Genomic DNA, 12935 nt, shown 5'->3' on the forward strand with positions numbered 1-12935 from the left:
CAGGCGGGCGACTGGGGTACCAGAGCAAGGTTTTGTCCATGCCCCCAACAAAGTGTCTGTGAGGTCCTTGTTAATAAGCAAGAGGGGCCCAATGGATGTTTGCCTCGGCTAAAGGACCTCTTGAAGAACATTGGTCTTGACTTCCAAGATAGGGATGTGGAGGTCAAGGACTTCGGCCACCATACACATTACCATAGCATAAGATGCACTCTCTTCAAAGGCAGGACCGTAAGGTGAGAGGAGCCCCAACTTAGGAGAAGTATCAAGGCCTTTAGCTTCATGCAGGTCGTCATACCAATTCGCCTCACGATATGGTTGGCTAATCTCATCACCCACATCGTAGTCATTATCCAAACCCGTACCGAAGAAGGAATGCAGTGTGTATTTGAATTTGTGGAGGCAGACCTACTAAAGGAAGTGAGGCCTTTATGGCGGCTGTGTGCAGCCTTGCTTGAACTGTCATAGACTTAGTGTTAGGGTTGACAATTGGGGCCTCGTGTTCCGGAGTGGATGGAGTCAGCATAGGTATCGAAATATAGAGAACTGGAGTGTAATGTGATGCCGAAGACAGAATCGGGACTGGAGCCTGAAATGGTCCAGTTATCGGCTCGGATGGTCCCGCTGGAACGGAGAGTGGTAGCGGTAATCCAGGTGGAGAACCTCTTGGCTCAGAGGGGCCGACAGGCACACCAGAGGAAACCAGCAAGAATCCAGAGTAGAAGCATTGGCTTGTGGAACTCCTTGATCTGTTTAGGAGGGACAGATGGCCTCTGAACAAGTTGTGTGATTAGCTCTGCAGTAAAATGACTTTGGGAGGAAGATCGAAACGTGTGATGCTGCCCTCGGCCCTTCTCAGGGGAAAGTGAATGGCAGGAAGGGGCAGAGTACTGCTTAGACTTCTTGTATTTTTTATTCAACTTGCCAGATGACTTTGATCGACATGAAGACCAACTTGTGGAACGATTCCAGCAACTTCTGGATCTCGAACGGGACCTGGACTGAACTTTTGACTTGGATTGGTCTTCCGGTGCATGGTGATGTAGAGTTTCACATCGCGGTCTGGTATGGCCTTCAGGTTTATCAACTTGCAGTCACTTCAGACGTTAGATTCATGGCTTGACCCTAGGCAAATCGGATTAGGATTTGTCAGACATGTGTTCGCAACAGTCCTTACAGGGCTTAAGACCTGTTGTTTTGGGAGGCGGCATATCCCTTGCACACTGGAAAAAAAGTACTGATTGAGGATAGGGTTTCAACGAGATAAGGGATAGCTTTGGATCCATGTCTGGTTGCACGGACAAAAGGAACAGCCATCAGAACACAGGACTGATGCCTGTATAGGGTATGGAATTGGAATTAACTTGCAACAGAATCACAGATTCCAGGTGCTATTTCAGGACCTGCACTGCCCTGTTACAATTTTTCCAGCTGGGATAAGGTAGAAGATACAGGACCCGGACTTACCAGGACGATTCCATCAGGTTTTCCCTAGTTCAGGTGATATTTTTCACAAACAGATTCGTCCTGCTTTAAACAGGAGGAATTTGTGTGTGAAAACACTGAGTGAGACATTAGGATCAAATTTGCACTTGAAGCAACATATAATTGAGGCCCATGTGTATATCCCAAGAGTTAGTAATGTTACGACTAGCCACCATAAGGCCAAAGCAACTGACATTTTTTATTATAGTCTGTAGGCACAGTCTCCCCATATATCCAACAGCCCATTCCTCATCACTTAGTTCTTCCTACAATCTACTTCACAGCCTATCTAGAACATTATTCATCAACGTTCTGTAAACTGGGGACTTTTTGTGAAGTGGTGCTTACAACATACTATGTTCTAACAGAGAAATGTACTGAATGGCAGCTAGCTTGCTAATAATTTTGAAGGGCATATTTTAATTGAACATATCTGTACAACCTTTCAAAAGATTTCCTTACACTCCTATCAAAACCATCACCCACTTAAAAAATCCCAACTTGGGTCCCAGCTTCAGAATCTCCTTAATCCTTACATCATGGATTGCAGTGGTGTACCACAGAGGTAATTCCAGTTGTAAAACAGCTCTCTAGCCTTCTACAACCACAGTAGTTTCTAGGACTCCATCACTGACACTCTCCCTCCATAAAGTCTTAGTCCTCTTACCTATATGTTGTGCCTATCTACAGCCAGGACCGATTTGTGTTGGGGAGAAGACACCCAGGGTTCTCATCACTTTTTGGCTCCATTATCTTGACAATGTTCTTCTGCAAATCATTCTGCTGTAAAAAAAAACCCTGTTCCCCATGGAAAATGTAATTTAAAAATCTCACAGCTGAAACTCTAGCCTCTAAACTGTGGTCCTATTTGGAACAGTTTATATGTCTTCTATATGATTTAAAGGTGCACCAAAGGTGAAGCCCATGTGTGCCCGTACCAAACATAACCCCAGGTTTTGAAATTCTAGATAGGAGGATTTAATCACCCAAGCAGTGTCTTTAACTTGCTCCCTCCTATGGCTTCCAATTTAGGTAAGCTCCATGCATGTGCTGCTTAATGTGAGGTCCGTAGCTACTCACACTGATTGTATTTCAAAATGTATTATTGATGAAACCATACTTTTTTCTGACTGAAACATGGTTAAAGATGACATCTCAAACCACCATTCATTTAGCAGTTACACAACTAGAACATAATGGTTGCCATGGCCAAAATGGAGGATGGTTGACAGTCAAACATCGTAAATTGCTCAACTTTTCCACTATTATTTTAACTGGAAGCCATACTGTACAATGAACAAGTAACTTAACCCATCTTTCATGGGGATACTCAATCTAACAGCAGATTCCTTACCTTGTGAATATTCACCGGGCGTCAGACTGGATCTGGAAGCTTTAAAAGCAGTACCCCCAATGCATTGGTAGGTGGGGTTGTGCAGCTCTGCTTTGTGTGTGGAGTGGTGTGGCTCACTGGTTAGAGGCGGCAGACCCGTAAGCAGAGAACGGCCCGGGACCAGGGTTCAATTCCCGACGAGGCAGGGTCGTGGACCAGGGTCAAACGGACTCGATAATTCTCGCCTCGTGCCTACTCTAACCAGGGAACACACTCGGCAACTCTGGGCATTAAGTTTGCCTCATCTCTACAACGGCCCCCCACAGACGCCGGGGATGCCTGGTTTCACCTTGGAGATACCCAGAAAAGGAACCATCTCACAGGGAAAACAAGGACGGGTTCCCCAGTGGTCTTCAGCACCAGGATACTCCTTGGAGTCACAGTGCGCTTTACAAGTACACCCACATTGTGCTGTTCCATTCTGGAAATGATAAGCAGAGCTACATATAAGTGCCACCCATGCATGCGGACGTCAATTGCTTTCTAGGCTGTCTGCACCCTCAGATAGAGAGCTTATCAGCAGATTCACATATGAAGAGTGTGAATCTCTATATTTGGGACCGTTTTAGATGTAAAAAGATTCCAGTTCCCAAGGTGGTAGGTTTGTGAAGAGGTGCTGCAAGACCGAGCAGGCAAAATGCCCCTCTTGACAGATCCGACAGTCAAGGCAGTAGTGCTTCCTTAATGTGTGTACTGACCCATGTAGCTGCCTCATAAATGTCCAGGACAATCACTATGTGTGGTAACGCAATGGTAGCAGCTTTGTCCCTCGTGGATTGAACCTGCAAGCTTTCTGAAGGTTTCTTCTTCACCAATGCATGGCAGATCTTTAGTCAGGGCAATCTATTGAGAGATGGTCAGTGTTTGCACTGACTTGCCCTACTTTACTCTGGCAAACCCTAAAAAGAGCTGACCATGTTCTTGATGCTCCTTGGTATGATCAATATAAAGCCAATGTGATGGCAATGAGAAAGACTATTTTCAACGTCAGTAGTCTCAAAAGACAACTGCAGGGGCTCAAAGGGAGAACACATCAGATATGTGAGGCTTAAGCTCAAATCTCACTGAGGCATCAAGAAAAGTTGTGGAGGAAAATAATGTTGCAAACCTTTAAAAAATCTCATCACAAAAGGGGATTTAAATAATGAAGGCAGATCTGACGACCACAAAAAGCTGAAACAACTGACAAATAGGCCTTACCAGTGCCCAAAGTAATTCCTTACTGAGCAAGGAATAAAACAAATAAAACTTCGGAAAACTTTGCTCGTAATTTATGAGATGCCGAACCAGTCCATATATTTGTCCCAAAGACTGGCATACACTTAATTTGTGAAGGAATGCCTCCCTGCCATGATGACATCAGCAACCAATAGAAAGATTGAGAAGGCCAACAGTCACTGCTCAATCTCTAAACTTGGAGATGCAGATTGTGAAGGCCAGGATGCAGCACCCTGTCGTGCTTTTCAAACAGAAGATACTCCAGAGGCAGCAGCTTAATCAAAGGATGGATGTTCTCTGTCTGCACTCCTCTGGCCCAATCTCTAGCCACTAGGCTGACTGGGACCAGGTTGTTACTGATCTTCAGAACCGGGAAGGCATACATAAGTCCCAAGATCCAGGTGGGATATTGGGGGAGAGGAGAGATGTGTATCTTGGGAATTTCAACACACAAAAGTACTGATATTGCGTGTTTTCGGCAGTGGCAAAAGATCGAACTAGGGTTCTCCCCATTGCTGGAAAATGCTGTGCACTTCCTGGTGCAACTACCATTCATAATCTGCTAAGCGCCTGAGGGTGAGTTTGTTGAACCTGGAGTTTAAATATCTCACCAGGTGATTTCCCATCAGAGAAATCCCTTAGGGGTGCAACAACATCCAGAACCACAGAGCTACCAAGGGTCCAAGACCCCACTAGCCCTGTTTGTTGACTTACCAGAGGGCCTCTGATCTCCACCTCTCCCAAAAGGCCTCTCCAACCCAGTGGTGAAGCATTTGCGGCCACTGTCAACTCTTGGTAGGGTCCAGAAAAGGGCCTGCAATTGATGCAATCACGGTCCAGTATCACTCATTTCAGGCCTTTTGCAGTCTCCTAAAAAATCTGGATACAATCCATCAGATTCTTGTGATGGTGTGCCCACATATTTTTGATGACTCACTGCAGAACCCACATGTGCCACCTGTATCTTTGGTCAGCAGGACGCAGGAGGCCAACAACCCCAGGAGCCTCAGAGTCATCTTCATTGGATCTAGGACGCAGACTGAAACATCAGGGTTATAGCCAGAATGTCTTACCCTCCAGGGGAAAGCCACAAAAGAGTAGCCTATCCAGAACAGCTCACATGAACATGAAGGTCTGCGAAAGGGTCACATGGCACTTCAGCACATTCATAGTAGACCTCAGTGATTTCAGGAGGTTCGCATCATCTGGAGATGGTTAGCAACTGCCTGGGGCATGCCTGTTTTCAACAGCAATTTATCAAAGTAAGACCGGTATCACAAACTTCGAAGATGTGCTGTGACCACCGCCATCACGTTTGTGATCAGCTGAGCGGCACTGATGAGACCAACAAACACTACAGACAAAAAATGCTCCTGGGCCATTGCGAACAGCAGGTAGTGCCTGCTGAATATGGAAATAATTGTCTTGTAGGTTGAACACCACATCAAGTCACCAGGGTATAGGGCAGACAGGACCTGGGCGAACGCGAGTGTTGGACTTAGCAATTTTCGCAGGGTAATCCCCAAACCTTTTGCTTCTTCCTCCTATTTTTTCCTGACCTGCTGTTGGTTTAAGGACTCTGGGCACTTTACCAGTGCTAAAGTTCCTATGCTTTCTGTGTAAATTGTGATTATGATTGGTTCTCCCTGCCTGGCATATTTGATTTAATAGTAGGTCCCTAGTAAAGTGCACTAAGTGTGCCAGGGCTGGTAAACCAAATGCTACTAGTGGGCCCGCAGCACGGTTTGTGCCACCCACACGAGTAGCCCTGAAAGGATGTCTCAGGCCTGCCACTGCAGTGCCTGTGCGCAGTTTCCTAACTGCCATGTCGACTTGGCAAGTGCACACACTTGCCAAGCCCTAACCTTCCTTTTTCTTACATATAGGACACCCCTATGGTAGGCTCAAGGTAGCCCCCTGGGCAGGGTGCAGTGTATGTGAAAGGTAGGACATGTACTGATGTTTGTAACATGTCCTGATAGTGAAATACTGCCAATTTAGTTTTTTCACTTTTGAAAGGCGATCTTGCCCCATAGGAGAGAATGGGGAATGCTTTGTAAAATTTTACAAGCATATCTTCCATAGCAATAAGATAGAAAAATAAAGTTCACCTCCGAACGCAGAATTTAATAACACATCTTTTACTAAAGATGGTTTTTAAATTGTGTGTTTGAAAATGCCACTTTTAGAAAGTAGGCATTTTCTTTTTTAACCATTCTGTGTGCCTCTGCCTGTTTGTGTATTGACCGTCTGGTTTTGGAGTGACAGTGAGGGGGGGGGTAAGGGGGGACGGGGGACAGTGTGGGGGGGAGAGGTATGTGTGTCCTGCCTTTCCCGAATGAGTCAGGGTAGGGGTGAATAGACCTGGGCAGCATTCAGAGCAAGGGGAGGAGTTTTCACTAGCACCTGAATAGGGCCTGTCTGCCTTATACAATGCTGTCTCCACCTCCTGCCGGGCAGCTGCACCCGAGAGGACAGAACTGGTTTGGACTGGGCTCAGCGACCCTTGCACAAAGAGAACAAAGACATTTTGGGGTATAAGTATTAGACCTAAAATCCCTGAACTTTTGACTACTTCTGGAATCAAGAGGAACCTCTGCCAAGACCAAGAGCTGGAAAAACTGAGAAGTACTGCCCTTGCTGTGTGTCTGGGGTTGGCCTGCAGTTGCTGTTTCTGCCAAGGAAAGGAGAAGGACTTTACTGTGTTCTGTGTCCCTTGCTGGAGGAAAGTCTCCAATGGCTTGAGTAGAACTTGCCTCCTGTTGTGAAGTCTCATGAACACAAATACTTATCCCCCAGCTCCCTTGAACTTCCTTGCTGGGAGTTCTGACCTGCCAGGAGTGCCTGTGGCTGTGTGTGGCCTCTGGAGGTTGTTTTTGTTGCTGGGAGCTGGAAAGCAATGCAACAAACAAGGAAATCGATGCATCGCTCTTCTTGCAACCGTTTTTCTGACGCAACGCTGGGGTGCGAGAAGAATCTCCCTGTACCACAGCTGAAACTGACGCAGCGCCTGTCGCCGCTGCAAGAATTGACACATCGAGGGATCGCAGCTGAAGAAACCGAAGCAGCGCCGCTCGACGCCACTGCATAGTTCACTGACGCATCCCGGATTTCTACGCATCGTTCCTGTGCAGCAAGTTTTCCCCAACGCATCGACCGCGGATCAGAGTAGTCTCAGAATAGACGCATCACTTCCCCCTACAGACCAGACCCGATGCACCACTCCCCTGTGTCCAGCGGAACCGTCGCATCGCATCCACGAAGGTCTCAGGAATCAATGCATTTCTTTGTTTTCCTACGCTTCCCATCTCTGCAGCAGTTTGGCTTGGTGAATTTTGTCGCTACGACAGGTACTTTGCAAGAAATCACGCATCCAGAGATTTATATGGACTCCGTTGCTAAAACCTTTTCACAGTCACTTTTCTTAATACTTGTATGTTGGATTTTTGTTGTTTTGTTCATGTTAAAATTTAGATAAAGATACTTTATTTTTCTAAACCGGTGTGGTGCCCATTTGTGGTGTTATCACTGTGTTACTGTGAGTGTCGTTAGATATACTTTACACATTGCCTTTGGGATAAGCCTGTCTGCTCGTGCCAAGCTACCAAGGGGGTGAGAAGGGATTATCTAAAGTGTGTATCCCCCTTACCCTGACTAGAAGCAAGGGTCCCTATATGGACAAAGGTACCTACCTCTGCCAACTAGAGACCCTCATTTCTAACAGTGAGCAACTGGAGTTAGTACTTTTGCAGGAAGGCGTTGAGAGGGAGAAGATCTTAATTAGGAAGGAGAATTCAGAGCTGCTTTGTTACAAGAAAGAAGCGGGAGTAAAACCCAGTCCCACTTCTGAAGCTGGAATCTTCTCAATGGACCCTTTGTCCAAAAAGGCCTGCACTTCCTGCTGCAAGACACAAGTGGGCTTCAGTCAACCACCCTGGTGATGGAAGGTGAGGCAGGGTAACAGATAACTAGGAGGACGTTGCCAGGACAATTTGGAGGACCCCCATGTCTGAAGTGATGGTGTGCAATCCTTGGAGACAATATTGGATCCTGCCTCAGATAGGATGTACGGCAAGGACACACTAATGGTTTTGCCGCTGTGGCTGTTGGAGGGGCGGGGGACTGAGCTGCACGGTGTTCCTGCTGTCCTAAACTTTGTCTCTGAGAATCGTGGTCCCGGCCATAACTGGGCTGAAAAGGCTGCTGGGCTGGTAGGAGAGTCTGGTGTTGGTGCAATGGAAAACCTCTACCATAGCAACAGAAAAAGTGAAACTGCTGGAGGAATTATCTTATGGGAGCAGAAAGGCCGAAGGCGTGTGCGGTGGCTCTGCTTTCTTTGAACCTCTCTAAGGCAGAAATAGTGAATAGGCCTAGGGAATCGCTAGGGCTACACTAGACAACAAAAGGTTAGGAAGTAGGAGCATCTTTCCATTCAACCCACCCTGCCCCAATACACTACAGGCTGTCTGGGGAGGTGCTAGACCTTTTGTCCAGGCCTCCCTTGCCAGAGTTTCGTCCAGCAGCAGGAGGTCAGACTCGTGTCTGTGGCAGCAGCATCCATTTTGTGATGCTGAGGCTCTGTTTAACTTTAACCGGGTAAATCAGTAACATACATGTCTCTTCCCTCTAGAAGGGTGAAATGCTACCCCCGCCGCCAGAACTGGAGGGGGTGGGGGGGGGTAGTAGCCCAAAGTGTTTGACACCTTACACAACATGTTTTGATAAAGCCAAACCAAAGTTAGCATTAACCGCGAGGATTATAATGCCAGTATGGCTATATCATAGAACAGCTATAAGGAGATGGTTCAGAAAGCTGCAGAGGGGCTCAGCTCATGCTAGGGCACCCCCTCACATAAAACCAGGCACTCTGCCTCCAGGATTGTTATGGCCTGCCATAGGAGTGACTTATCGGTTACTATGTGTCTATATACAAGGTAGATATAGATATACTATATCTAAGTAAGGGGTGAATACACCACCTTACCCAAGCTGAGATCAGCCTGTGGTGTCAGTTTAGATGGCCAGCCAGGGGTGGCATAATACATGCTGCAGCCCCTGGTAGGCCTTGGATGCACCTATGCCCTGGGTCCCTATGGTACACTATACAGGGGCTTACAAAGGTGACCCAATATCCAATCTGGTATGTACCTAAAGTACATGGTATCAATTTAGAGAGATAACAGCTAGGCTGTGGGTCCGATTAGCAGGCCCACAACTACACTAAAGTCGAAAAACCAGAGAATCACAGCAAAAAGTGGGGGTGACCATAGGAAGCAGACCCTACTCTTCTACACAACCCCCCCCCCCCCCCAACGTAGGGGCATTAAACTAACCTTGACCAGTTGAGTCTTCATGTTCTAAGTGGAAATATCTGGAGAGTCCATCTGCATTGGCATGGTCAGTCCCAGGTCTATGTTCCACTGTAAAGTCCATCCCCTGTAGGGAAATGGACCACCTAAGCATTTTGGGATTTTCACCCTTCATCTGATTTAGCCACAAGAGGGGCTTATGATCTGTCTGAATCTTGAAGTGAGTACCAAACAATGGCCTCAGCTTCTTCAGGGCCCAAACCACAGCAAAGGCCTCCCTCTCAATAGCTGACCAACGTTTCTCTCTAGGGGTCAGCCTTCTGCTAATAAAAGCTATTGGCTGGTCTTGACCATCTTTATTCAGTTGTGAAAGAACAGCACCCACACCCAATTCAGAAGCATCTGTTTGAACAATGAATTCCTTGGAGTAGTCTGGACTTTGCAGAATAGGTGCAGTGCGCATGGCCTGCTTCAGGTCATCAAATGCTTTTTGACAGCTTACTGTCCACTGAACTTTCTTTGGCATTTTCTTGGAGGTTAAGTCATTAAGAGGAGGCACAATGGACCCATAGTTCTTAACAAACTTTCTGTAGTACCCAGACAGGCCCAAGAAAGCTCTGACCTGTGTCTGGGTGGTGGGAGGAGTCTAGTCCTTTATGGTCTGGATCTTGCTCTCCAATGGTTGACTCTGACCTCCACCTACAAGGTGGCCCAGGTACACAACCTTGCTCTGCCCTATCTGGCACTTGGTAGCCTTGATAGTTAGGCCTGCCTTTTGCAGAGCCTCCAAAACATTCTTCAGGTGGATCAGGTGATCTTTCCAAGTGGAGCAAAAGACAGCAATATCATCAAGATAAGCTGCACAGTAGTCATCCAGACCTGAGAGGACTTGGTTCACCAACCTTTGGAAGGTGGCAGGTGAATTCTTCAGATCAAAGGGCATTACCACAAATTGATATTGACCTCCTGGGGTTGAAAATGCTGTTTTGGCTTTTGCATCATCAGCTAGTATGATCTGCCAGTAGCCAGCTGTCAAGCCAAATGTACTCAAAAACTTGGCAGGAGCCAATCTGTCAATGAGCTCATCTGCTCTTGGTATTGGGTGGGCATTTGTCCTAGTGACAGCATTGAGGCATCTGTAATCCAGTCAAAACCTAATTTCTCTCCTACCATCTTGCGTGTGAGGTTTAGGCGCGAGGACTACAGGAGTGGCCCAAGGGCTCTCTGAGGGCTCAATGACTCCCAACTCCAACATCTTTTGGACCTCTGTCCTGATGCAGTCCCCGACATGATCAGGTTGCCTGTAGGTTTTACTCTTCACAGGCAGACTGTCACCAGTGTCCACCTCATGGGTGCACCAGCTAGTCTGACTTGGAGTCTATAGATATACTATATCCAAGTAAGGGGTGATTACACCACCTTACCCAAGCTGAGTGATCAGCCTGTGGTGTCAGTGTAGATGGCCAGCCAGGGGTGGCATAATACATGCAGCCGCCCCTGGTAGGCCTTGGATCCACCTATGCCCTGGGTACCTATGGTACACTATACAGGGGGCTTACAAAGGTGACCCAATATCCAATCTGGTATGTACCTAAAGTACATGCTATCAATTTAGAGAGCGAACAGCTAGGCTGTGGGTCTGATTAGCAGGCCCACAGCCACACTAAAGTCGGAAAACCAGAGAATCACAGCAAAAAGCGAGGGTGACCATAGGAAACAGACCCTACTCTCCAACAGTTTTGGCCCTATCAAGTGGTAAGTGGAAGGTATAGGAATCTGAAGGGTTGCCTAGTTGGTGCATGCCGCTTGGAGGCAGGCATGATATAGGTTGAGGTGGATCCTGCCAGAGTCTGATAGCGATGGGCTGTACATCAATGTCAATGTGAAAGGAACTGGCGGTTGGGATAGTGTCAGAACCGACATTGCCACCGGAGCCAGTGCTGAGCCCGTGGCAGGTTTGTAGGAGCAAAGGCTTACCAGAGAGAGAGCTGTTAAAGTGCTGAATCTGAGCAGTATAGCTTCTCTGAAGGATTCTACTGGCTGTGATATCACCAGAACCAACCTCTGAATCAACTCTGAAGAAGACTGAAAGGCGCATTGACGCCCTTGCCCCTTTTCTGGCAGTTCGAGAGTGGTGGGAAGGGGCAGATTATCTTTTTCTTGGACCTACCTGAAGCCTTAAACTGTGATTATCTGCCACTGGAACAGGACCTTACTTTTGACTTAGACTGGTCACATGGTGGAGTCTCTGGCAACGTTAAGTTTGGCCATTTGGTCCTATATGGCCTTTTGAGTTCATCTGGGCTCAGTCGCCACAGGACCTGAAGTCATGCTCTGCTCAGGCACCATAAACAGACTTTGTGAGGATCTGTCACAGACATCTGTTTGCAACAGTCACTGCACGGTTTAAACCTGTTCGTCTTAGCGGGTGACATTATCCCTTGCACACTAGATAATCTGGAAAAAAGTAATGGTGAAAATAACAAGGAGAAGCTCTGTATCCACATCTGAAGGCATTGTTAAGACAGGAACTGAAATCAGTGTGCAAGGGGTGTAGCTGAATGATGTTGGTGTGGAGCTGCACAACAGCACCTAAAGGCACAAAAGAGTTCGGCTTTTTAAACTTCCGGATCCAGTCTGACTCCTAAGGAACATTCACAAGGTGAGGAATCTGCTTTAAGAATTATTCATAAGAAACACGTTTTTTGGTATGTTGCTAAAAGCCTCTCACTACCTTTTTAGGCATTTGAATACACTGGCCTTCAAATGTTGCAACTGAGTTAGTTATTAGAATCTCTAATCTCATTGCACCTGTTCCTACTAGCCTCTATAATTTTGGCCTTATGTTATTTCAATGCTTGGCGCGAACAATCCTATTTACACCCACCTGGAACATGAAATGGTTCATGTCCTGCATTGGGGCTGCATCAATTGGTAACTAAGCCTGCATCAGTTCCAAATTAATTTATTTATTTCAGGTTTAAGAAGTCGTGCACCCATTGCTCCATACCATCTGCCCATGGGTCACCAATGCCATGATCAAAGACAAAGGGCCTGCACATTAGAAGAGAGTGCATGGAGACAGTCTTTTCGAAGAACCTAACTCTAAATACTCTTTTGCATTGATAGACTAGAAGTAAACAACAATCGTTTGCATGAAATTCTCAAACTTGTGATGGCATTCTGTAATCCCCGTAGTGTTCAGAAGAAAGTCATTCCATCTCTTTCTGTGTGCAAACCGTGGTCTTCGGTCTTTATGGAGAAAATCCAAACTATTTATGCTTCCTTCTCTAACATGCATTTAAGCTCACTTGGAGATCTGGTGGTCGTTCATAACAAACATTGACATTGTATTGTAATTACATTTATATAGACCTTACTATCCCAGACGAGGTGTCAAAGCGCTTTTTCGGCGAGTAGCACGCTACTCCGGAACCCATAAAGGATTAGTGTTGAATCAGTATAGTGAAATATGAAAGTAATTTGAGTGGTAGATAGGTTAGCCAGTCATTTGGATTCAGAAGAATAGCTGA

This window comes from Lissotriton vulgaris, chromosome 3_1, assembly GCF_964263255.1.
Source record: "Lissotriton vulgaris chromosome 3_1, aLisVul1.2, whole genome shotgun sequence".
Taxonomy (NCBI): Eukaryota; Metazoa; Chordata; class Amphibia; order Caudata; family Salamandridae; genus Lissotriton; species Lissotriton vulgaris.